At 37.1% G+C, this 27,624-nt stretch overlaps 1 long non-coding RNA gene across 3 annotated transcripts in view; it reads left to right on the forward strand.

Annotated features, from left to right (window-relative positions):
* The window catches only part of LOC106034043 (uncharacterized), a 504,730-nt gene that overhangs the window by 154,991 nt on the left and 322,115 nt on the right, over nucleotides 1-27,624 (forward strand). For all 3 annotated transcript variants that reach the window (XR_010833079.1, XR_010833077.1, XR_010833078.1), the window contains one exon: nucleotides 5,294-5,343. This is a non-coding gene — a long non-coding RNA (uncharacterized lncRNA). The remainder of the gene's footprint in view (nucleotides 1-5,293; nucleotides 5,344-27,624) is intronic.

Raw genomic sequence — 27,624 nt, forward strand, 5'->3', positions numbered from 1 at the left:
CAGTGGAGGAATGAGACTGAGAGGAAAGCAAGAGATTTAAGATAATCAGACAATTCTCAACTTTGATTTGTCAATGATACAAAAGCAGTGTTGTTCCATTTCTGTGAACTCCTGATGATGATTTGTGTCTCGTTTCACAGATTTAAGGTCTCATCAGTGGTATCAGTCATTGTTTTTTTTTTTTTTTTTTTTTTCCGAGTTATCTCTGAGAGAATGAGTCTGCAACTGGTGTTTGGGGGGCTTTTAAACTTCTTTTTAAACAGAAAGAGTCAATTTATTTTCTGGGATACTGTGGAAGTTTAACAAAAATGGTGCTAACCATATATATATTATGTAGTGACATTCTCAGCTGCATGAATACTTTTATTGTAATTTGTATGAAGAATACAAGCAGTAACTTCAAAATGTTTGGGGAAACTTTTTTGTGTGCCCATCAAATATGAAACTTCCCTGAATTAATAAGCCTTTGGGATTATTTTTCCATTTATTGTTGCTCTCCAAATCAAAGAACTTTTTAATTTGAATTAATTTGGGTAGTGTTATATCAAATGTTTCACTTCAGTACGTGGTGAGATAATCTAAAAAAAAACTCCTTATGCTCAGTCTTTGTAATATGTGACAACAGCATCAAATTAAAAGAGAAATGGCTGTTGATTTCTACTCTTTAAGAAAATAAGATTTGTATGTAAACAATTTAAAATAAAGCATCTAATTTGCTTTCAATTATATAGTATATAAAGCATTAGTAATGGAAGCAAATTAGGCATGATTTTTATTTATACATTTTCAATTGGGAAAATTGGCCCTTCACCAAATGTAACCCTCACTCTGCAAATATTTGCTTACTTCCTTACCTTTAGGCATCTAATTAATCCTTCTGAAGTCAGTGGTACAAATTCTGTGATTATAGTTTAGCAGCCATAACTGTCTACAGGTTTAGAGGTCAAACAGAGACTTAAACTTATGCTGGAAAGCATACAGAGAAAATACAATAGGGTGCCAAAGCGACACTGGGGCTGCAGTGCACTATCCAATGCTTCCTTGCCAAATGCCGTATGAATTTGCCAGACTTGGCTTTCAGCTCTGAAGACTGAATAGTTTTCCAGTACTCTTCTCTAGGTAAGCAAGCAGGTGTTTATATCTTAATTTTACAAATGCAGCAAGTAGATCACTTCAGGCAGCTGGCTCAGGCAGCTGTTACTGGAGGGAAGGTTAGAACCAAACAGCTCTCGGTTCCCAGCTTTGCATTCAGTTCATCACAAGATGCTGTTCTCAAAGAGAATCCTTGGAAATAAGCTTGTAACTTCTTATGTCCAGTATATATTCACTGGTAGACAATGAGTATTAAAAGAATAGTAACTAATCCTGTCTGACAGTGTGCAAAGACTCCTTATAGTGCTTTATTAATAATAATCAATTTTGTAAAAGATTATTATACTGCGTAGCTCTTGCTACACAGAGTTGCATCCACAAACAGAATTGGGTATGCAGTACCTGATCTTCAGCCGGATCTTTCAGGTATTGTTCGTGTTATCTGTTTTGCAGTTGATTCATCAGAATGAGGTTATCAGGCAGATAATGGGCAGAAACTGTATTCTGCTTTCCAAGTTATAATTAACAAATGACATTTCTATTTGCTAAAAGTGGAAAATTGCTAAATGATAAATTCCAAGTTTCTCTTTTTGTTGGTCACTATTGCCTATGTAGATAATAGCACACCCTATCTTTGTGGCATGAAATGCTGCTTATTTTTAAAATACAGACACTGACCACACAAGGCAGTGATGTTACCCACTGACTGCTACTTTGTCTTGTAAGTGGCTGTTAGCACAGGATGAGAAGTGAAGGAGTCTTGGATCCAACAGGTTTCAGTGGGTGAAGTACCAAAGGAAGCACAAAGGGTGAGGCTGAATAGCAGTGGTGTTTAGTATACAGAAAAGTCTAGAAGTGGTCTTTGGTAGTGGGACAGCTTTTTAAGCTATTCCGTCACAAAATATTCTGAACACATTTGCAGAATGTTACCTTTACAAATGAGGATTTTTCTTCATTGAAAACATTTTATGACCATCCAAGTACCTCAAAGGGCAAGAGAACTTTAAAAAATAGGCTACTTTCAAGCCCAATTTATGAAATAAAATCTGCCTCAATCTAACTAAAAATTGTAAATTGTTTCTGTAAATTGTACCATTTAACAGCTAATGTTGATCTTTTTTTTTTCTTCTTTTTTCTTTTTTTCATTTGTCGGTATGGGTAAGTGTAGCAATAGTCAGAAGGTATATTCTCAAAAGTGTGTGAAAGCTCTCTCGGGATTATAAAGTACAGCACCAAATTTGGAGGAATAAATGTAAGAATTGCATTGGCCAGTCCCTTAATTTATTAGTTCTTAGTCAAATTGTCTTATAGGAAAATAATGCTTTTAAATTTGGCCCATGGAATAGGCAGCTGTGATTCTATAGCTAGCAAAATATGTATTCAGTATGTGTACAGTTAGGTGTTCAGTAAATATTGACAGTAAATAATACTGAACAGCAACTAATACTGAATATCAAGGGTACCAAATTAAAAAAAATAATAAAATAAAAAAATCCAAGGAGAAGACTTGAAAAGCTGTTCTCTTAATGAAAAGGGATACTTTATTGTAGGAGAAATACTCCTTATAAAAAGAACGAAAGAGTATTTCAAGCTAATCTAAAAAACTCATCTCAACCTCCATCTTTTTCATTCTTTGCCCCAAACTCATTTTGTCCAGTCACAGTATCTTTTCTGCATATCCAAATATTGAACAATTACACTGTAAATTCAGACCTGCAGACTTCTTCGTACATATCAAATGTGGGCTGTGCATACAGAATTTTTCCTCTGCTTCAACCTCTCACAGGCTGATGGCAAAAACCTACAACAGCACCTTTCTTGTCCTTTAAAGAATCATCGAATGGTTTGGGTTGGAAGGGACCTTAAAGCCCATCCAGTTCCAAGCCCCTGCCGTGGGCAGGGACACCTCCCACTAGATCAGGCTGCCCAGGGCCTCATCCAACCTGGCCTTGAACACCTCCAGGGATGGGGCATCTACAGCTTCTCTGGGCAACCTGCTCCAGTGCCTCGCCACCCTCTGAGTGAAGAATTTCCTCCTAACAATCTAAATTTTGCCTCTTCTAGTTTAAAGCCATTCCCCCTTGTCCTATCAAATCCATATTGATATATCCATGTACATATATGTTCACGTACATTTCTGAAATGTAGACAAAGAAACAGTCATTCCTCCACTAGCTGGAAACTTCAGCCTGCCTCAACCACTTCCCAAAGCTGCGGTAACTACCAGATTAGCTGTGATAACTACCAGTTTTTCCCTTCTGAAAATATTCAAAAATGTTATCTATAGATTGAATTATATGTGCAGCTCAAGCTCTGAGATGGCAATGATATGTTTCAAGGACCTAGGTCAGAGATCACACTGTACTTTGGATTTTAACCTTTCAGGTATCTAACTGTGATGAGATTCACTCAGATTTGGACAAAAAAAATGCGTTAAGGTCTCCAGACTGTTGACCCATTCTCTAAGAAATAACTTTGTTTTCCATGTAGACTTCCCTATATTTCAAACAGTTTTAGATGTTTGGATTCATGTAAATAAAATCTAGATGTCCACCCATAGTTTATCAAGCTATTTTCAGGCTTTTCTTGTCAAAAATTCGAAGTAGTTTCTTTTGATTAAGTTTGAAATGCTGCAGTTTTAAGATGGAAGGCATTGAATCAGCCATTCTCCACCTGAAGCTGTATTCTTGTTTTGGCAAAAAAATGATGTCCTTCATTATTTTATTTAGGATATTTTTGTCCATTTCTATACTGGTATCTCTAACAGTACTTGTGGTCTGAAATATGTAGTTGAGTGAGGAAAGAAGGCTTAGAAAAACCCTTTTTGAAAGAATGGCTGAGTGCAATTTCTATGATGTTTGAGGCAATATATCTGTATTTTAATCAGCTCACTGCAAAGAAAAAACATGCCATTGTGTGATTAATGAAAACTGCCATTTTTAAAGTTATGGTAATATATAGATGTTGAAGAAACTATTCTTTGTAGCTATTAGAGTTTGCTGTTAGCGCATCAGTGACATTGCTCGCTTAGCATCAAACTATTTGCTGTATGCTACAACCCTCAGCTTAAACAAATGTACTTTTATTCAGTGATGGTGCACTGATACTACGAAGTTAAGTGAGCATGATTTAACTTTCAACATCATGCTATGGTTCCAATTAACCATTAAGATGTCATTTACATAAACCCGAATGTTTTGATAGGAACAACCAATTGCTGTAGCTAGAAAAAAATCAGGCTTTATACAGATCAGCTCAGTAAGTGTGAGTTCTTGATGTGTTATAAAGAAGTGGCTTCAGAACTCTTGGGACAAATTGCAGTTTGATTGACTGCCAATAAGTGAGGTCATACTCGTATCTTTTTTATTTGTTTATTTTTAATTTGTGGGTGAAGACTGTGCTCGTTAAAGTGAGGGACTCTGCACTAGTTTTAGCCAGGCATTACCATATTCTGTATAATGAATTGTCTACACTTGTATCCTTTTCAGTAGTTCATCTGATTTCCCTTAGAATTGCATGGAGTACTTTACTGTTTAAGTATTTTTTTCCTATTTGTACTATTTATATTTCTAGTATAAATCTGCATTTGATTACCTTTATATAGTACATGGATTGTCCTTCTTTGTGCTCCTCCCCTATGGAAGTGAGCTTGTTGGGCTTTTCTTTTTGTTTTGCTTTGTTTTGACAGGTAAGAGAAATAATTGACCAAACAGCTGAGTTAAAGTTTTTCAGTGCATTTTGGGATTTATAATGAGTACAATGAATTTGAGTTACTGTAGACCTTTACAACTTTATCTTGCTCTTTGGTCGTATCTTAGGATAGAAAATATTTTCATGATCTGGTTTTCGAAAAATAAGTCTTTTTTTTTTTCCTCTGTTTTATCTTATTTGTTAATAATGACATGGCCTTTGCTTTTCTTCTTTATGTTTTGTTGGATTAATTATTGAACTTACTAGAGATCTATTCTGGTGGCAGATAGATACCAGTGACTTAATGCATTGGCCACAAGGCTAAGCAATATCAGATCGCTGAAGCTGGTGACAGTTAAAATATCCAGATTGTGTCTGTAAATGTTTCCTCTTTTGAAAATGTAAACTTTCAGCATTAATGCTGCCATTACTAGAATGTTGCTGGCATTGCTCCTATGTTAGAAGATAATTGCTGGACTCATTCCTGATGTGCAACATTTCTTTTCTTCAGGGAGGTGGGTGACGAGCACAAAGAGCTCACTGCTGAACTACTGAAATCAAGTAATTTTTCCTATTGCTTTCATTGGTACCGAAGTGTTTTCCAAAATATGTAAGTAGCTAATGGATAAAGCACCTGTGTAGTTCACATTACTAGGGAAATTTGTTTATTATACTTCGCACTGAGGTTATTCCTATTCTTGACATGGTATGTCTGGTAAACAGTTTGATTTTTAATTGCCTTTCAGATGACCTTCACATAGTTTTTTATTTTGATTTGAACTGACTAAGGTGTTTTCTTAAGTTATTTCCTGCTTTGTCACTCTGTAAAAACATACAAAATTCACCCTAGCTTGAAGGACTTTCACAGGTGCTATGAACCACCTAAGACTTCATAGTAAATGTATTTCCCAGGTAAAGACTAAGAAATCTTTTTTGGGGCTCTATGGATCTCATTTCTACCTAGATGGAGAGCTAATACTGTGGACCTATAACAAATTAAAAGAAAAAGAAAGAATTGCACTTTTGAATCCAGGGATCACTTCTTCACTTCCCACCTTTCTGTCATAGCATTTTGACTGTTTCCTTCATCCTCTGTGGTTCTTCCTCTATAACAAAGGTTGTCCTATGCAGTGCCCCAAAGGTGTTGTTTCCCCGCTAATGAAATGGCCACATGTCCTTGTACACAGTTCAGGAGCTTTGGTGGATCACCAGCTCCGCTTACCAGGTGGAAGGGTGGGAAATGCTCAGAAGTACAGTCCTTCACGAGCTTCTCACTCCCTACAGAAAATGTCTTACTTTCCTTGCAAGTCAGAAAGCAGCTGTGCTTCCTCGGGCTGTAAGGATGGTAGATCCAAAAAAATGTAACCAGCCTTTCCCGTCATGAATTTCAGTCTAACTACTTAATAACCATTCCTTTTCTAACCTCCAATAAGAAAGAAACTTAAACAAGAAAACAGAACGTTTTAGAAAGCTATTACATTAGAGAAAATCAAATGGCTGTCAAATGGACTTTCATTACTTTATTTATATTCACATTTATAAAATTGCAAGGAATGCAATAGAAAACCTGAAATTCCTTGAAAGACGTTTTGCACTGCATGTATTGTTGACCTAAGGCAAAATATTCACTTATTTAGATCAGCTGTTTTTGTAGTTTCCTTGTCATACATCTTAATGTCAGCAACATCTGCAATGGAATTATAATGCAGATCAGTGCAGATTATCACCAGTTAATAAAGAGTCAAAAACAAGTTTTAGGTAGCAAAATCTCTTCAGTTTATTTCTATGGATAATCTATACATGTGTTTTTAATAACAATTTAGGTCAAACACAAAAGCTGCATAGAGCATGAGATGTGAATTATTTTGTTTTGGGCATAGGGGTTGCATGTTCAAGATCAAATCCAACAGCTTGGTCTTCTCCTCTGATCTTAGCTCCAAATATTCATTTTTAGTTAACAGAATCATTTGAACTCTCATTTTGACATAGATCTCACAAGGGAAGTACTCTTAACTTTGTGTACACCCCCATAATCAGGAGGGAAAATATTAAATTATCGAATTCAGAGGATCATTCCTTAAACACCGATTCTCAGAGTGAATGGAGATCATGGGGGAACCTTTCATCTTAACAGTGTCATTTTAAGTCATGTCATAAAAAAGATCAAAGTTTCGATAATTTCAGCTGCAAGATTTTGGATGCACTGCTGACTCATTAAGTGTGAGCTGTAGTTTTCAAAACCATCTCAAGGATGTCCAGAGTTCACAACAGATGAAAAGAGAACCGTATTCCCCAGCCCCAGAGGCAATTTTGAAAATATAATTCTAGTTATTAGTGGATGTTATTAACCATACAAAACGTCTGCCTTATCTTTGTTATCACAAGAAATACTTTTTCTGGGAGTACTGTTTCTGAAAGTTTGATTGATTTATCTCTGACTGATTCCATTTTAATGGTGGCACTTTCCATTTTATGGAAATGCCATAAAGCTTTAAACACTGAGCTACAGAAAGGGCTCTAGGGGTGAACACGTAACTGTCCAGGGCTCTAGGACCTACAGGGTGCAAACTGGATAAATTAAGCAGTGTTACAAATTATCTAGTTTGAATGGGGTTAAGATGGCATGTGTCAGTCTCTGCAGAAGTTCCCTATGAGGCTGCTGGCTTTGTTCAGTTGTGAATAACAGGTCAGCATTTGCTCTCAGTCCGGCTGTCACCTTGGACAATAGAAGTAGGCCTAGCAGTTTAACATCTAGCCATAGCCAGCTTTACTTTTGCCTAACTTCTGAGTCCTTAAAGTGCTCTCCCAGTAATGCAAACGCTGCAGGGGAATAGTGCAGAGTCAAAAAACCCACTGGTTTCAAGGAAATGCTTGTAGGAGTAAAGTCTATGTTGTGGGCCCAAACTGGCTGGTAATCAAAGTTTTAAAACGGTGTAACTTTCCCCTGGTATCCAAAGAGGCTTGCTCTCCCACCTGTGTTCCAGAGCACCCATGAGAATTGGCTGGGGTCCTGCAGAAGTGTTACGTGCTCAGCAAGCCTGTTCACGTCTGTGCTGGTAGCAGCAGCGGATGACTGCAAGTGCAATATTTCTTCTTAGTATGATTGTTTATAATTGCTTTTTATTAATATAATAATAGTAAAATCAGTAACTGCTGCATCTTCAGTAGCATTTATCTCTTGTTGCTGTTACCCCGTGTGTGAACAAATGATGTATTTGGTCTTACGGTAGCACAATGACACTGTGCTTATGGGTGCCTAAAGAAGTGCTGCATATCCGCATAGTGCATCTAGCTCTTGCGCGCAGTGTTAGGTAATACAAACGCACGTGTTCTTCAGTGTTATGTCAAGACATCATAATACAACATTTTACTGATTTAAAGAGCGTTTTGCTACATTCCCTGCACCTAAAATAGGAAAGGAAATGAACCACCAGAGTCTGTGTTTGTATTGCTTGCAATTCTTGTCGATCTCTCTGCCAGGACACAAAGTTTTCAGAGCTCAGAGGACTTTTTGCTGGCACTGAGTCTGAACATTCAGTAACTCACTGTGAAAGCAGAAGCAGCATTGCATAAGCATTGGCAATTTAAAGCAAAATGCACTTAGATTAAAAAATAAACAAGATCGGGGGGGTTCCTTGCATACAATAGGCTTAGCCCTTTCAAAGAGGAAAATAAGTAGATTTCTGAGGTTACGAATGCAAATCTTGATGCTAATCGTTTGAATTTCCAAAATAAATAAAAAAATATCTCCAAACGAAGCCCTGCTTGAAGCACTGAACACGCCAGTGGCAAGTTCTGCTTCAGACTCCAAGAGATAAAGTACGTTAGCGCGTATCGGTTAGTCTAATTTATTCAGTGTCATTGCCATATCACAACCTTCTGTTTGATTTTCTTATAAACTAATAATTTCCTGAATGAGCTAATACTGCCACAGCCAGTAGTACCTCTGCCTTGTAGAAGTTTTTTATTGTTGTGTATGCAACTAAATTGAAATATCTTTCACTTGAAATATTGACTTTAATATCTCATTTGAAAAATTCATGAAGCCTTTGATGTTAAATCCATACTCAATTTAGCCAAATGCCATTAGAATATGCAATACGCCTGAATACAGAAAGCATTATTGTCTGTGTTTCTGCAGAAGAATTACATTTTATGACTGTAACGTCAGGATCTTTTTTGGATTTGTGCATGAAGAAAAGAAAGGGAAAGGCAGCACATTAGAAGCAAAATGAAAAGTGGTATTGATTAGGCTCTCATTTACCCTCTCTTTGCTTCAATCCCTAAATGCATGGAAATAAGGGTTGTGCCACAGCAAGTAACAATGCTCTGTAATGAATGGAACAATCTTTAGAAAATTAGTGTAAACATGTATGATAGTGCACAGATGTTGCTCCTGGTAACTGTCGCACATTTATTTTACATCTTCATTTACATTCGTCTCTTTATTTCCTAATAGTATCATAATAGAAACATGACAATAGTTAATGATTTCATAAAACATGCAATGTAAAGACTGACAGAGAGGTAGAACATTAATTGAAACCTATAGCTACGGTACATCAGAATTACATCTCCGAAATGACTCATGATAAAAATATCCTTCTTTTACGGAGAAAGACAAAGACAGGTAAAAAACTAGGCTTTCAGCAAATTAATTTTTTTTTCCAGTAAAACAGAGACTGGCAAATGTTGCAAAATCTCCTGAGTGCTAATAGAATGGTATTTGCCTTTAGTAATTTATGGGCACTTTTCCCCCAGCTATCGATCACATTTAAAAAAAGTAAACTGCATTAACATTTTAGGCAATAATGGCTCCAGAAAATGTTTGATTTTTATCACTACCAAAACTGATGTCATGATACTTGGGTCTTTACCAGAGGTGGGAGCAAGTGCGTCCTGCCTGTGGCGTGCTGTGGAAGAGCACGGGCCTGGCTGACTGAAGGGGATGTAGAACAAAGCTTTGAGCTCGTTATGGTGTCTTAAACACTACGAATATGTTGGTGGCACAAGTCAGGAGACTGCTGTGTAGCAGCATAACGAGGTGTCCAGACGATCGTGGGGTCTATGAGGATTAAAATTCCCGAGGTAACATCACCAGCAGGGAGGAAGGGAGAGCTGCTCTCTGCCACCATCTCCTGGCCGGTCCCTGGGACGGAAACCTCCTCTCCTGCAGGCTTTGGTCTCCTGGTGCCTCAACCGAGAGGACGGGCACAGCCATTTTAAGCAAGCTCTTACTGGAAGAAACAAAGTCTTTTTAAAAATTTCCAAAGGGCACATGGGTCTCAACAAAGTCGTGCAGATGTGTGTGACAGTGCAAGCTGTCAGGCTGAGAGGAGCTGGAAGCTCTGTGAGTGAATGCAGAGCACTCCTGCCTCTGAGTTTATGCTTGGAGTTAAGGGGAAACGTTGTTTTACCAGAGATTATCACTTTTATGTGGTCAGATAGTTCTTTAATGCTCTTTAAATACGTGTGTTTTGCATAATGGTGGCTGGTCTAGAATTCCTGTAGAATATTTATATATTTTGGCAGGAAACAGCTTCATTTCAACAGTTAACAGTTTTTTAACCTTACGAGTAGGATGGCAGCAGTTCCCTGAACTCAGAGCCCCGTGGGTTGCTTTTGCTGAAACTCTGTCGGTGCAGAGAGGCAGCTTGCAGAATTAGGTCTGACTGACCCATTACTAAATTTTTTCTTTCTTTTGCTGACCTCCATCTGTTGAATAATTTGTTGCACCTATGAAATATTTGGAGACTTCTTACGGAACGTAGGGCTTTGTTATCGGGAAGCAGGGCTGTAAAGTAGATTGACACTGGAAGTGAAATTAGATTTAAAGGTGCAATCTTTAGATCGTATTCCTGGTTTTACCGTGGGTGTTTAGCGTTTGCAGAAATCTTCTGTGATCTACAGAAGTGAGTTGCATGAAAGTTCTTGTTATTATAAGTGTTATTGTAGATGACAGCAGAGCAGAGGAGATTGATATTTGATTCCGCTATAATTAGTTGTGACAACAATGAGCACATGGAATTCATTTAGGAAACGGGTACAAGCTGAACCCACTATCCCTCTGATTCTTTGCATTATTTGTGTTGTTTCATACCCTTATCTCTGCAGAGCTGTAAAATTACATCACCGTTTGGTCATATCTTAAATTAATTGTGACAAGTTAAAATAGATGTTAAAGTGGGAACTCCTACATATTAATTAACAGCTGATTAGTACAATTTATGCTTTTTCATAAGAAGTAGAATCGTGTATGAGTACAAATAAAGGTGAAGTATTTCCACATACTGCAAGAAATTTTATGAATTGAAGATCCTGTAAATGATTTGATCTGTATAATGTAGAAATTAATATTTGCTTATGTTTTAAACAAGTGGGCAAACATTTCTTGGAGAATTTATACCCCAGTGCTTTTTCTTCAACTGAAAAAAAGAACTTCAGAATATCTGTACCTTAAAAGGACTTTTTTACATCACAGCAAATAATAAAAAGTTGTCAGGAGTATATATTAGGATGCGCTGTACAGGTTGTATGTACCACTGAATCTGATACTGGTGAATAAAAACTTATTAGAGAAATCCATTTACCATGCTCAAAGACTTTACTGTGAACAGTTTTACAGATCTCATTTTTCAGATCTGAATTTTATTTCAGAAGCTTTGCAGTATGCTGACTAATGAAGAATTGTGGGAAAGAATACACAAGTTTTTCCAAAAAGAAAGAAACTTTCAACCGCAGTTTAGAAATGTCGCACAAATCAGCATGTGGCTATACGCCTGTGCATATCGAACATAAAAACACATGCTCCCTAGAACAAATTGCATCCTTTATTTGGATCACTTACTCAATGGTCTTAAATTTCTGACTTTCAGTTTCAACCAGGTAAGATGAGGTAGCCTGTTCAGCCCATGTTATTAAAGAAATTGGTTCACCTATTTGATTTCATGTCATTGTAGTTCCAGCCATTCATTTATTCGATAAACAGTTTGGTATGTTCTGAGAAATAATGAATATTGATTAAAAAATCGATCACTTATTAAGAAACAGTCTAGGGGAAATTGTTTATCCAGTCAATTTTAATTTTTGATTTGTTATTTATATTTTCCAATTTAATCCACCCCTCCCTTAGGCTCCCAAACTGCCAAGCAAATCAGGAGGAAGGGCAGACAGACACTGGCAGCAACTTCACAAAGAACACAAAACTTAATGCTTTCACTTTAGATTAGGCTGCGTGGAATAGGCCATAGTAAAGGAGGCTGTGATTGAAAACTGTGGATACATTACCTCATGCACCTGTGGCTATTGGACTGAAACTTCAACTTTTAATAGGATTTATTAGGCTCCCTGCTTCCTCCCTATTACATCAGTCAACTCCGATACTGTCAAAACACAATAGTTACAAAATATTTTGGGTTTCATCTGAGCTGCCAGAGATTCTGAGCATGGAGTCTGAATGCAGAAGGCAGTGAGAGAAAGAAGTGCAAAAGTGTTCTGGAACATTTGCTCATTCTCTTACAATGAGACCTAGGCCATGGACAGACTCATGGAATAGCATTCCCTCCAAGGAGAACGAACTGGCCATCTGATCTGATCTGGCCATCTGATTTTGGGTAGACCTGTATGGTGCCAGGAGTTGGACTTGATGATCCTTATGGGTCCCTTCCAACTCGGGATGTTCTATGATTCTATGATGTGTTTTATCTGAATGTGTACAGTAATTCTAGTTTTGTTGCTCATTACAAAGGTAAATAAGACCTGTCGATACTTACAGGCAATAGATAAATACTTCTGTGTTCCCAGAGACTAGTTTAGTCTCTCTGGGATTTTACTACACAAATTGGAAAAAAATTGTGTTACTTCTATCTTTGAATTTGCCTAGTTATGGTCCCCTCCACCCCTGGGAATATGACCAAATGCAGTTCTCCTTTTTATTAAAACAAAGTTGTACTAATCTCTTTATATTTAAAGATGGTATTAACTGTTCTCCCATAGCTAAATTCATGTCAGAAAGTTATTTTTCAGGAAATACAGAGCTACATGTATAAAACATTTGGGAGATACTTTAAGGATTTGAAGCCTTGCTTCTGGACATGTCTTTGGGGCAGCCAGAATACTGTAACTACTAAACTTCATGTATATACATCTATCTGTTCTTTCGGGGGTGGGGATGTTGAAACACTAACTGCAACTTGTCACTATTTCTGTGGGCCTTGAGCTTACATGTAAAAACTCACCCTCCTGTGAATAGCTGAGATGTGAGATTGCTTTAGCAAGAGAGGAATAGGCAGAGTGAAAGGCCAGGGCTACGTGGTCTGAGAACTACAAGGGAGGGAGGGCATCTTTAGTGGAGGATAGCTTACAAAAGGAGGAGATACAATCCTTGCATGGTTTTCAATCTCATTGGAAACCCAAGGCCCTGAGATATGATTAGCGGTGTTAAACAATCAAGGAAAAACTTACTCACACCAGGGTTTTGTATATCTTTCAAGTATGGAAGAGTAAGGGAAGAATTAATGGATACATATTATTTTCTCCAGTAAACACACATTTTATATGGGAGTTGACAGTGCAAACTACACATAAGAGAAAAACTAATGTTGCCAGGCTTGTGTAGTATCCTTCTGCTTTTTGAATTTCTTGGGAAATTTTCACTGGTTGTATTTATCATCAGTCTTATGGAGAGATTTTATACTACAGTTTGTTTTATCCATTATATTTCCTAGGATTTTGCTTGTTGATGGCCTTCTCACTATCATCATGATTCTTACCTTTTTTCATCAGTTTTTAAGACAGATAAGTTTTCTCTTCTAACATACAAAGTCTGCTTTGCCTTCCATTTCCTTTTCCTCAGTTTCAAATAGGAATTTGAAGCTGCTCTGTGGTTGAAATAGCAAATGAAGTTCTAAAATGGCATCTTTTTATGTTTAAATAATATAAGTGTAAGAAACTATGAACAGAAAGAAGCTAAGTAAAGCATTTACATAAACATTTTAAAATACTCAAAGATAACAACACTTAGTTTTCCAGCTCAGAGATGTACACAACAGGCTTCCCCAGGATCCCTCATAGATCTAGTTCTACTCTGTGATACAGCAGATACACTTTAAAATTTTTGAATGACATCAGGAAGAGAAAATTGTTCCTTGAGGTGTGAGACCTGAGATGCAATGCTTTGCCTGGCTTTTGGTAAAGAAAATTGTGGACTAATGGGATTTACCTAGCTACCTAACTGAGAAAAGATTGAGCAGTGAATATTATCAGCTGTAAATAGTTGCTGCACATAGGGTGGTGACCACTTGTTCCCTGTGCTCACTAAGGGCAAACAAGAAGTGCTTCTTTAATGTGTAGCAAAAGAGATTTGTATTATATATAAGGGAGAGAAGCAATCTGTCAGACGGTAATGCTAATTGGGGGATGGGAGCAGCTGTTTAAGGAGGCTATGTAATTATCATAATTTATAAGAACCAGTTACACAGAAATTTACAGATTATCACTTGTTTATAATAGATCCAGCTTCAAAGTATGGAGCTGCACTGGTTGACCTACTGAGCTTCCCTGCTCTCATTCTTTGGTTGGTTCAACTGCTGGTTACTTCTCCCAGGTTAAGTCTCTGGATAAGAAATGCTTAAACAATTTGCAGAGTATAAATTCCTACTACTTACTCATTATTTTTTCATTTCATTAATTTTATTTCATTCCTGGTATTTGAAGCCAGATGTACATGCGTTAACGGACAGACATATGTATCCAGCAGGACAGTTTTGGTACCAAGGATGTACAGCTCAGGTGGTGCTGTGAGTTTATCCATAGGGCTAAGAGAAAGAGAAGTTGGATCCAAACTCCCAGCCACTAATACATGAAACCTTAAATGCGATCACTATAAATAGAGCTAACCAGTATTGATTCTACCTGAACTTCCAGTTGATGTCACCCCAGAATAATCAGTAAACATTAAGGAAGAGTAAACCAATGCCTAATTGCTTCATGCAAATGAAAAATTAACAGCATTTAGTGTAATACATTGAAAGAGACCACAGGAGTACTGCACATAACCTCACAATTCCACAAACAGGCTTTTTATAGGTCACTATGCAAAAAGACTTAAGGGTGAAAGTGCTCTAACCTTTTTTCCAAGTTTACAAAAGATTATAATTAACTTGGAGCAGCAGTAAGCTCTACTTAATTTAAGACAAAGCCTGAACACTGTATGTATTTGCCAGTTCAAGACTAGCTAAATTGAACAACTTTACATTGTCACAAAACAAGTGCATCAGCCTGAAGAACTGGGTCCACTGTGTTTGTTTTAAAGGCAGCCATAAGTTTGAACTGAAACAGTCTGGTATAATAGAAATGATGATTAATTTTCCAGGGCATCTATCCCTTTGCAAAACCCACATTCATACTTCCGTCTCATTACTGTCCCAATACTTCTTGTAGGGTTTCTCCCACAAGGACTCCTGGTTATAATACAAAGTCATCTTGTTTTAGCCACTCCTGAATATAAGCAGTGGGACCTGTTGTGTTTACAGCATCAAGCTTGAGGTGTAGACTAGTTAATTGATGTTGCATTCAGTTTGAATAATTTAAGAAGTTATTTGCATTAACATCTTCATGAAAATTTGGAGAGCTGGTAAGAAAGTGTATTTGCTCTTAATAAACAACCTTGATTCATTAAGGTTAATGGGGTCCCTGTATGTTAGTCTCTATGTACCAAAGTAGTCTAGACCCCTTAACATGTGATGTGACTGGCTATCATTGGGAATTGTTCCATTTTATCATATCTTCTGTATTATTCTAATCTTCTCTATATAAATGGAATTGCAACCTTTTTAGCTTGACAGCAAAGACAAACATCAAGCAGTCCAGAAGATAGAGTGCCATTTTATTCCTCTTTTGAAATTCTTGGTGAGATGGGAAAAACATTGCCAAACACTCAAGAAAAATCCTTCTGACCCTCCAATTATTCTTGCTAGCATCTTTAAATATATATATGTTTATAATCATTTCCTTTTTGAGACATATTTGTGGCAGAACAAAAACAATCAAAAAACCCAACCTCAAGCTTTATTTAATTGCCATTTGGTCAGAACCAGAATTTCACAGTAGTCCTAATGTAAATTAAATTAATCCTCAGAATGTTATGTTTTCCCCACTAGAATCCTTGAAATTAAAGCAAAACATTCTATACTGGAATCATTATGTTAAAATGGCGATTTATGATTGTTTTAAACCAAATGGTTTAAACCAGCTTTATTCCCAGGCTCGCATTAAATAGCATGCACACCGCTGCTGTGTAATTGTGGCAACACATTTTAGAATGTTCCTTATGTGTACAGAATGGAGAAAAATCCTATTACCACATTATTCAACATGAAAAACTATTAAAGCCTCCAATTCAAATATGCCTTTTGGAAACTATTGAATTAACGGAGTTAGATTAAAATATAAATGCACTTGTTAAGTAATATTTTATTTTCAAAACCCATTTTCTCTTTATATTATTTATACAGTTGGTGTGTTTGACCAAGAGAATTGATATATTGTCCTCAATAGGGTAAATATCCACCGTGATTGCTTCTTTAATTGCCAGAGCAATCTCTTTCCTTTCCAAGAAAGTAGTAGGTGGCTGTTTAAGGAAAGCAGGCCGTTGCTGTTTCTCTAAGTGCAGCGTTGTGTACAGAAGATGAGCCTGTCCTTCCTGCTTCTCCGTAACATTGTAAGCCTTACACTCTGTGTACGGCAGCTTGCTGTAGGAGCAGCGCCGTAAGGCACCCTCTCCCTGTTAGGGAGGAGGCGGTCGGGATCACGGCCTCCTGCTGGCACTGAGCTGCCGCCCGCGCGTTCTCTGGACTTCGTGGCTGGGTGTCCTGATAACAAGATAGAAATATTGCGTGGTGTTAAAAACATCAAAGCTCAATTTAAACAGATGGAAAGTATAGTATTTATTCACATTCCCAGGCAGAAAACTGAGTATGTTCACTACGCAGTTTGGGGGCTTAATAAGCCCAAGTCCCAATGAATTGGTTCTTGACAGTTATGAATGGTAGACGAGCTGCATTAAAGCAATGAGGGAGCTAACAGCAGGTTGGAAACTGGGTTTGAATAAATCATCAACCAAACATGTAACGGCATTGTAACAGTAGGCCAAAACCTCTACAGCCATGTGATTGCTAGTTGCCAGGAGACCATGGATCTTGGGCATCCTGAAACTCCTGAAATAATTTTAGCTGCCTCAAATTTATAGAATCTTTGGAAAATATCTAATACATGTAAATTTATTAATGTATAGCTACTTTGTCAGATTGCCTGTGCAACTTTTAAGTGAAATACGGCTTTTTAACTAAAACAGTTTCTTTTGCACATTGGTCTGTGCTTTCTTCTGTATAATTTATAATATATTTAGGAAGAATATTTGCAAAATGCAATGTGGTATTTAAAATCTTGACTGCAGTGATTCAGTGCCTCTAATGAACACAGGCACTAATACTGTTTTACTCTTCAGTGTCCGTCCTGCCATCCGTTCACTTCAGTGGGTATCTTTATGCTTTAAAGCACTCCATTGGAGGTCAAATGCACTTCTTTTGCGTTTAAATTTAATCCCATTAATGAGCCTTTAAAAGCTAAGATCTAATACTCTGTCTGCAATTACCTTACCTGCAAAAACAACTGTTAGATTATGTCAGTGGTGGAAGCATTACATTGAATCCATTCTTTTTTGTCCCCTTCTTTTAGAAGGAATCTTGCCAAATGCTTGTGTATCCATGCTTTCCACATATGCAGCATATAAGCAATGGGCCTGATTCACAGGAGGTGTTTTAGTCTGTTTTCCTATCTTGTGGATGACATTTTGAACTTAATTGAATTGAATTGAATAGCTAGATGTTTATTTGTGTGATTTGTGACCCTAGGGAAGAAAGAGTCAGAATGATTCCCTGTAGGCTGCTCATCTAGCTCACGACCCATCTTCTGAAAAAGAACCGCCACACGCTCATCACTAGCACTCATGGCACAACTTGGAATAAACGTGGGAGACCTAAGAGACTGTTCAGAACAGCTGAAAGATGGAGCTGTCTTCTTTTGATTTCTAGTTCTGCCAAAGGTTTTCTTTTGTATGACATTGGGCAGTTGCTTGATTTCCCTGGTAATAATTTCCCACTTTCTTACAAGAGTTAGGATAAAATCAAATGATGGGTGCGAGGCTGTTGTATTTTGTGCTTACAAGTACGCAATTAATTATTAACTCACACTAAAAGAAGTAACAGGGAAAAAAATTAAATCTGATGATTTGAGAAGTATAAATTCATAATGCATTTAAATTCTGTCTAAAGTAGATATAATGAATACACCAATTATATTCTTCTTGTAAATTGAATTAATACAGATAGAAGAATTTCTTTCAACACTACATTTTTGCAAGAGTTCATTGAACTGATAATTTCTTTTTCAGAACACTTTTCTTTCTGTAAGACTGCAACATCATAAAATAGGCACTAGGCAAAACTTGGGAGAGAAACAGTGAGAGAAACTAAGGGCATGTGAAGAACAGTCACTATCCAGCAACAGCAGCAAAACAGTTTCAATTTTCTGGATTATTAATTCAAATTCACACGCACATGCCAGTTAAAATTAAAGGCCTTTTTTTACTGCTCTAGTTTAAATTAAAGATTATATTCTGCTCCACAAGTCTGAATTAAATAGCTTATTTTGCACACCAAGCTCTCATTTTAAAGCTAATAAAGAAAAGACATAGCATGTACGTGCAAGCTCGAGACAGGAAGGGTCTAAATTACTACACCTGTTTCACTTGGGAGCTACTTTATTAGTGTTACAAAACTTGGCTTTCAATTTGGCAGTCAGAAGCACATTTAGAACAAGCATTTCTTTGTTTTGACAGAAAGGCTGTGGTAAATGAATGACGTTTGAGCGAGGTGTGAAATGTGAAGGTACAAAATTAACTGGTAAGATAATTACTGTTCTAATTCTGCATAAACAAGCGTTTTGAAAATCATTAATAGTTCAGGGAAATAATGTTAGTGATTAAATAAGGTGGTTTGCATCACTGAGCACAACTAAGCTGCTTTAATTACATTTGAAAGCAAGGGAAAGCAGCTAATTAAAATTAGCACAGGGTTCCTGAATGACCAGCATTGCATTGTTGCCCTAACCTGTTTAATTGCTTGTTTATTAATAATATGTCTTTATTTTCCCCACTTCTGCATTTAACAAAATTATTAAAGAAGCTAAAATGTGTAAAGAGAATCTATGTACACTTATCAGAATATGCAATACAGATATAACCCAGGGAATTACAAGGCAAGCCAACATCATTCAAAAGTCATAACTTTTCTTCATATTAATAATGTTTTCTTCCTGAGTCACATTCCTATGTCAATCACGTCCCTGGACAAGAAAAATGGTCTTTGGCACAATTGCCGAATTGCAGCATTTTGTAGCTGTTTTATTTTTAAAACCTCTTGAATACTAAATTGTTAGCTAAAATATAGGTAATAAATCTGAGAGTAATCAATAATAAATTATGGGAAGCATGAGCAAAAATATCAACTAAATTAAAAGAAAGTTTTATACTGTCAGCCTTTTTTTAGGAAAAATTGTGCTGAATTGACCATTGGCAATAGGTAGCTCTGTTCTGGGGAAACATTAAACTCCGTATTCCAAAGCTGCTGGCATATTTGTCCTTCAGTTAAGGAATACCTGTACTAGACATCTGACTTTTTCTTCCTCATCTCTCATGAGATTTATTTTTTTTTTTTAAGATAAGTTTCAGTTTGTTATAAAACTACAGGAAGTAGTTGGGAAGGTTATTAATCTACACACTTTAAACAAATATACAATATAATACAATGAAGACAACTAAAAATAGAGTAGAATGCTAATTTATTTTGTTATATTTAGGTATAATCAAGTCAAGTTAAAGCAGACATGATGTTTTCCACATTGATTTAGTATTTATACTTTACCTCTGATGTGAAAGGCTCAGATGCATAATAATTTACATACATATACATTTTAAACAGTAAAAATTCAGAAAAATGTGAAGTTCTATATGGAAAGGTAGCAGATCCCTAAGAAAGCAGCTTAAATCATGGGAATTATGCTTATGGAACTGATAAGCAATTAAAACAAGAAGTTAATTTTAACTTCATGAATATTAGAGAATATTCAGCAGACATTACATACATTATTTTATAGGTGCATGCTTTTATGAACAAAGAAAGCGGGATCCTGCTGTGTGGCAAAGGATGGTAAAGAAAGATCCAAGCCACAGTTTTCAATGGGAATTTTCTGCTTCACATCTACACAGTATCTGATCCGCATTTTGAATCACTGTGTATAACAGAAATAACTTTGTTGGTTGTGGAGAGATAGTATTGGCACTGTCCAAGTGGGTAGGAATTCGGTGTTTCAAAACATGCAAAAGCAGAGGAAGATGTCTAGTATAACTTACATAAATAGTCTAAGTCCTCAAGTAATTAAAAGATGTTTTCCTAACCTTTTAAAAGCAAACAGCTAAACAACAGCAACAACAAAATAAATGGAGAGAAGTCAAAGAAAAGAAAAAAGAATAGGAAAAAAAAAGCTATCAACTTAAACAAATAACCTAATTAAGTCTTACAAAGAATTTTTAGTAGCATCTCATTGCCATATTTGATTGCCATTTGAGTAAAACCTTTCATTAACCTTTCTATAATATATTTCCTCAATTTGATATCTCTATATTTCCTCAAGTTGATATCTGTAAAATTGTAAAAGCTACAAAAGAATCTACTATGTGAAGGACAGACTAGCAAAACTATCAGATGTTCTTCCTATGAGTGACATAAATTATTCCTATTCCTACTCCTGTTTATTCTATTCCTGTTTCCACTCTTAATTCTGTAGGATTCTGGTAAATGTGTTGTGGTAGATTTAAGCTGCAGTGGTTTAAGATATGACAGTCCCCAGAATATTCACGCTGCCCCTCGTTTAAAGGCCCCCGCTCCAGTGTTGGGACATACCTGTCTCAGCAGCCATACTCCATAGCCTGCAGTATTTTTAGACTAATGGGGAGCGTGGTCCTGTGTTCATAGCAGGAGCGTATCATGGCACATCTCTGTTGTGGGGAGGTAGCCTCACAAGGATGGTAGTAGCAGCAGTTTAAGCTTTGCACCTAAATCTACCACAGCCTTAACGTAACTTACCTGTCTCCACCCCAAACGTGACTGACCCATCTGCTGCTAATGGGAATACATTTTCTCCTCTTTGACACATCACACCATATTATCTTTGTTTTCAGAATATTTTTATGATATTGCCAAAAGAAATGTTTAAGATGGATAGTGAATCAGATTGGGGAAGATCTTTTTTTATTTCATGTGTCTTTTTGCTAGCTTCTGTTTAACTTGAAGAAATTCTCTGCTTTGGTCCACCAAAGGAGATTGGGACACGCAGTAGCTAGACATTAGGAGTGAGGGCAAAACTGCTTCTTCCATGGTCAGTACAGGCTTGCGTCCATTTACATTTTTCTTTGACTGTTTGGAGTTTGATGTGACAGGGAAGCCGGTCTCTTGCTGTTGCACAAGCAGACGGTCTGACTCGTGTCACTGCTTGGGAGTTCCTGAGTTCCTGCTGATTCTCGTGCCCTGCCCAGGCATTGCAGGCCTGCAGTTGCTGAGCTGCTCCAATGCATGAAACCAGCAGAAAGCCAACTCTAGTCAAAAAGAAAAAAAAAGCTTTCTGATAATTCAGCGCCTAATGGGCTCACTGTGACTCAGTATGGCAGTGCCACTAAGAGGGAGGGGAGCAGACTCTGGGACTAGGAACAGAGGGTGGAACAAGGCTTCTCCTTGAGCAACAGGTACTCAGTAGAGTGAATTACCTGTGGCATCAAGCTGCACCTGTGGTGACAAGAGTCCAGAACCAGTCTGTGGGGACATGACAGAAAGTGTGAGTAATCCACCGTATTTTTGATGTAGTATGTAAAGAAAGAAAAAAAAAAAAGAAAAAAAAAGTGTTTTTCTTCCTTCTAATTCATTGATGCTTCAGTTGACTTGCAGTTTCCTTTGGGGTGTTTTTGTTACTCAAATATCTAAATGTGCCAAAGTCTTTTAATTGCTTAACCTTGAAATACCCTGGAGTTGTAGTTTTAAGTGCTCTTAACCCTGTTGCATAGAGATAATCTCACTCACTTGGCAAAGGCACAGAGGAAACAGTGACTTGAACTAGGGTCTCATACATACACATCTCATGCCGTTATTGCTGGCCAATATTGTCTTACTCTCTCTGCAAGCCTGGGCTTCTTTGTCTCCTTTTCTCCTCAAGGACTTCAGAACATACTACAGCAAAAAGTGGGCCGTTTATAGGATCATTTATTCCTCTGAAATATGCTAACACTATAAATATTTTGCAATTGAACTTTATTGACATGTAGAAGGGGCCAATCCTAGAATGTGATGAGACCCTGTGGGAGGCTCGACTACTCAGATGTTTGCCTACAACTTAATAGAGTCAGAGAAATAAGTAGTTGAAGCAAAAAGATATATTAACTGACTCTGTAGTGCCAGGCTTGCTTTTGGCATTTGTTGAGGTGAGAGAAGTACTTCCAGTATTTATCAGAAACTTCTGTATGGCACAATGTGTCTGCTAGGTGTGGGCAGCAATAGAACAGAGATTTACAGGGGAATAAGGAGTTGGTTTTACTTCTATAAAACTATTTTAAAATATCAGAGTGAACAAAATAAGTACTATATTTATAAACAATTAAGGATCCTTATTTGTATCGCATCTAAAATACACTGCTGTTATTAAGGATTAATGAAGAGCATGATCATCTCGTAGAACATCCCGTCAGGGGAAGTCACAACAACTTCTTATCGTGGAGTGTTAGCAGTGAGTGTGATCTGATTAACTGTGGCATTTCACTGTGTTATGGCAGTCGTGTTAAAAGGAATGTGTTGAGGGAGTTTAATTGTTAAAGCTGCCATTTCTCTTGCCCCTTTGCTTCATCATGGTCACTGCAATCATGACTGAAACCTTTCATTAACCTTTCTCTATTTAATTCAATCTTTTGAGCTAATAGCATTAGAACATGAGATCTACAAAATGTGTGTGCCATTTTACACAGAGAAGTGCCTCACCTCCCTGCTCTCTGTAGCTGGGGAAAAAGGTGCAATACTTACTGGCTTGTTAAAAGCACATTTTAATGGCATGGATTTGAGTGCACTGGAGAGGTAGGCTTGTGATGTAAGACAATCCTGTGTTGTTTTTTACTTTTTCCCTTTTCAACGCAGATAAGCACTGACAAGCTGAGTGAGTTTTGTGGTGATGGAGGGTATTTAATTGGTGAAGTACTGTGCCAGAAATACTAAGGCTAGGTGAGAGATGATACAAAAATTACTTGGAGTGCACAAAATCACAAAGAGGTGGAAAATCAGTGCTGATGGGGTAAGCAACTGTATCACACTACAAACAAACGATGCAAAACACCTAAGGAAGGCAGGCTGTCTGTAACTCTCCACTACCTGCGCAGAAGCAGGTGCAGCTATGAGCTCCTTCGTGACTTCAGAGAAAGGAGAAATTAACACAGTCCTGAACACTGTTGGAAAGCTAACAGATTTTGTAGTAAATGGAGCTCAAATACACAAACATGCTACTTGTATCTGCCAGTTTAGACTGGTCAAATGCCAATAGTATTAGTGCCATCCCATGAGGTTCTTGTTGCTCCTTATAATAAGAGCCGTTCTAGGTCATATAGCTGATGTCATGGAGCAAAATGTGAGCATCAATAATCTACCATTGGCTAACTTTTGGCCATGCACTTCAGACCTCTAACCCAGATTTCAGGTCTTGCAAAGAAGTGGTGATGACCATGCAGTGAATGATTCTGTTTTTTTTTTTTTTTTTTTTTAAAAAAAAAAGCCACATACCAGGTTTCTGTAGTTTTTAGCCTTTATCAGTACTGCTATGTGTTGTCACTAATTTGTATGTGGAATATCCTAAGCAGGGATCAAGGAAACCATTCATGTTCCTTTCTGTAGGCTCACAATGGACTTCTATTCACCTCGGACTGTATTCTCTCTTGAGCAAGAAGAACATTTTATTATGTTGCAGGAAGATGTCATGAGTTTCTGCAGGCCCAAACAGCACTATTATATGTTATATTTGGAAACAGGGCAGCATCTGTATTTGAAACAAATATCATTACCCAACTGCTTCTATCTAGAGACAAAAAAGTACATAAATGGAATAGCTGAACACAATTCAGTTTAAGTATGGTGGAGGTGACAATCATAAACAAAAGGCAAGAATCTGAAAGTCTTTTGGAAACAGCGTATAATTAATATCAAGCATATAGGTGATGATTGAATTGTGTGCAAATGCCCAGGTTAAAGCATAATGCTTTTTAACAGCCATGTGGCTTATAACATGGCATCCACTACTAGAAAGAGCAGCATGTCTTCCAGGCAGAGCAAGCGAGTATGAATCACTTAGGAAGTCTGCTCCCTAATTTGGCAAACAAGGCAACCATACGTAGGTCTTCCCCAGGCTGAGACCTAACGACATTAAAAAAAAAAATCTCATCCTCTGACTCATGATCCTAATTCATTCCCATGGTACCTTGAGCAAAATAAGCTGGGGATGAAGACAAGTCATATACTCATTTCAAGGAGAACTTGTGAAAATGTTTGCCATAAATAGGCAGAAAAAGTTAATGCCTTGTCATTTTCACAACATAAGGTTGTGAGATGCACATCAGATCTCATCATCTGAAAGGACACATTTCTTCACAATGAAATGGAGAAGCTGTAATGAAACAAACATAAATGTATTTTGAGACTTTGATATGCATAACTTTCTCTCATATGAATTGATAGGGGAAAATGGAAGTACTCTGACTTTACTGGGTCAGAATTTTATTCATAGAGAAAAGAATTAAAAAAAAACCACAAAACAAACATTGTGGATAATGGTACAGCAGTGACAACTGTGCCCCATTGCTATCATAACTCCTTTACAGAAGTCTGCACAAGGTAAGAAGTTGATGTAGACATCGGATAAAATCAGACCATTAGCACTGAATTTGGAAAGCCAAATCAAAAAATGCCCAATCTAAACAAATTAAACATGAAATGACGATGGTCCTTAGAATGCCAAACAGAAGAAAAGAGCAAGCCACTTTATTCATGCATTGTAAATCAATCAAAATGAACAAGTCTATCTTTTAGAAGGCACAAGAATTGCCAATACTGTATGTATAATTGGCTAGAGAAGTCAGTGCTCTGATAAGTAACATCAGTAGAACCACTTTGAAGACAATCAAAGAATGAGAGAAGAATCATCCCAGCACAATAAATGGTATGCTCAAATAGGAGCAACTGTGTGAAATCCTGACGTTTTTGGTGAGTTCTCACTTAATGGAGTGAATACACAGTAAGCAGAGAAGCAGCAAGGAGATGTGGGCTTACCCAAAGCCTAGTAGATATTTTCCATACTAAAATTTGAATTACCTTTTTTGTGTTCTAGATGTTAACAGTGTGTGTCTGAGTGGTGCTTTTTAATCAGTATTTTCTCTTTAGTCTGCTGCCTAGCGTTTGTGCCTACTCCTACACTTTTGTAAGTTGTTGGTAGAGCGTCTATAGTAGTAAGCAATTATTAGTGATCATCTCTTGGAGCTGTGCTGAGTAGTTCTAATTAAGATCTGATACATCAAATAATGCCAATTGTGATGGTCAATTTACGTTGATATCTGCCTACCAGTAATGTATTTGGACTACTAGTCCATCATAGAAACCAATGAAAAAGAAAATATTTTTAACATTCAACCCTATCAGCCCTTTTAGATTATCTACTAGTTTCTGTAATAGTAGCACAAACAACAAAGCTTTTTTTTCCCCATATAGCTGTAATGGCAAGAGTTGGACATGTCTGTTCTGAAATCACCTGGCTTTGGGGCTTCAAGTAGGACCTTTAGCATTGTTATTTGTGTTTAATTTTACATAGCATTGGAATGTTACCTTGCCTTAAGCTGTGGAAGACACTGCTATTTAGCACCCTGTCCTTGACTTCATAATCCTGAAATACCAAGCTTGCAAATCTGCTTCCGGCAGAACAAGATCACTTCATCTTTGGGGTCACGTTCCAGGCTTTTGTTCAGTCACAAGTTCTGTTTGGATTTATCTTCAGTGTGTCTACTTGAATATTCAAAAAATCATCAGCTAGTCTAATTTGTTTTTTTTAAAGTCATGTAAAAGACTGATTTGCTTTGACAGGTGGATCAGAAACAGAATTGGAGCTATTTTATCTGGACCTAATTAAACAACCTTCATTACTGGCAGGTATGTGTTTGTGATGACTAGAAATTAGCTTGATTGGAATTAAAACTCAAAATATAAGGCATTGAATTGGCTTGTTTTTTAAAAAATATACAGTTTAAAAATATATCTATGAAGTACATTTTTAAATGTGGCAAGTGCATGTCTAAATTTTAAATATCTCATCATGCCAAATTCCACTTTGTATTTTATGTTAATGGCACTTGTCACAGGTATTCATGAGGATATTGCCAACACTTATAAAATGGCTCCACACTAGTTCAGAACTATAAGACTTTAATAAAACATTACCAACAGTCCTTTTTTTACCTCTCGCAAGCACAGGATTTCTGCAGTATCTTGTGTGGTGTATTTGGGGGTGAATTTCAGTCACGCAAATGAGGCCAGCATGAGGCAGATGCAGTGCTTATGACCTCAGAAAGGGTTTAGTGGCCTTTAAAGTAATGCATGTGTGTTGGTTGTCTTTTACCTTCACAGAACCCAATTATTTCTGACTGGTAAAATAAACTCTATGTATGTCTGCAGAATTAAGGGAACATTTCTCTCCCTGCCCATTGCATCTCCAGCCTGTGGAATAGATGTCACACCTCCTCAATGTCACTTGAATGGCATGCTGAGGCCATTAAATCCTATGATAAGTTCTGTCTGTCCTGGTTGCCTTCTCTTTTGGTGAAACCAAGCATAACTTTTCAGTAAAGTCTTCCATATGACCCTGACTGTTCACCCAGTCCAAATATGCTGCCTGAGGCTTTCAACAGCTACCTTAAAAAAACAACTAAATGTACACATACAGTTTCAGACTGCTGAGATATTTGAGTGCATATTGCAGTGTTAAGCACTTTTATATCATAGTTTTCTGTGCATGTTCTGATTACGGAGAGTTTAGGGCAAAGCATCTTGGAAGAGATTTTTCAGAGCAATTGAAACATTGCTCTGAGTGAGTGCTAAACAAAGCTCAGCTGATTCAATAGCTTTCGGTATGGATATAATGGGGCTGAGAAGAGGAGAGTATCATGCCTGAGGTGGTGAACTAGCCAAAAAATAACTGCAGCTTTCTTTCAGATGAAAATAACAGTGGAGTAATGTTATCCATGCCGAATGGAAATACTATATGTTTATTTCAATTTCATGAACCTAAAATGCTGCAGTGTGCTGAAAGTCCAAATCATATATCTAAGAATTGGATTTTACATTTTTCCATATAGATAACAGGTGTGAAAAATCCTGTATTGGAAAGGTGGCTACCTATAGACAGGATGTATGAGGAAGTTCAAGCTATTCTGGCTATTGTCAACACTAATTTAAGAATAGAATATTCTGCCTTTCAGCCTCAGATAGTGGCAGACAAGAAAGGACTATGTTTTGCTAATTATACCCTTTAAACTATGTCATGTAGGGGAATGCAGCACTCATGCCAGTTACATGAACAGGAGATGCAATTTGCCCTTTTGGAGGACAAAAATACATATATGCAAATCCTTAGGTTCTCTTTAGCTATGGAGAGGCATTA

This window comes from Anser cygnoides, chromosome 8, assembly GCF_040182565.1.
Source record: "Anser cygnoides isolate HZ-2024a breed goose chromosome 8, Taihu_goose_T2T_genome, whole genome shotgun sequence".
Lineage (NCBI taxonomy): Eukaryota > Metazoa > Chordata > Aves > Anseriformes > Anatidae > Anser > Anser cygnoides.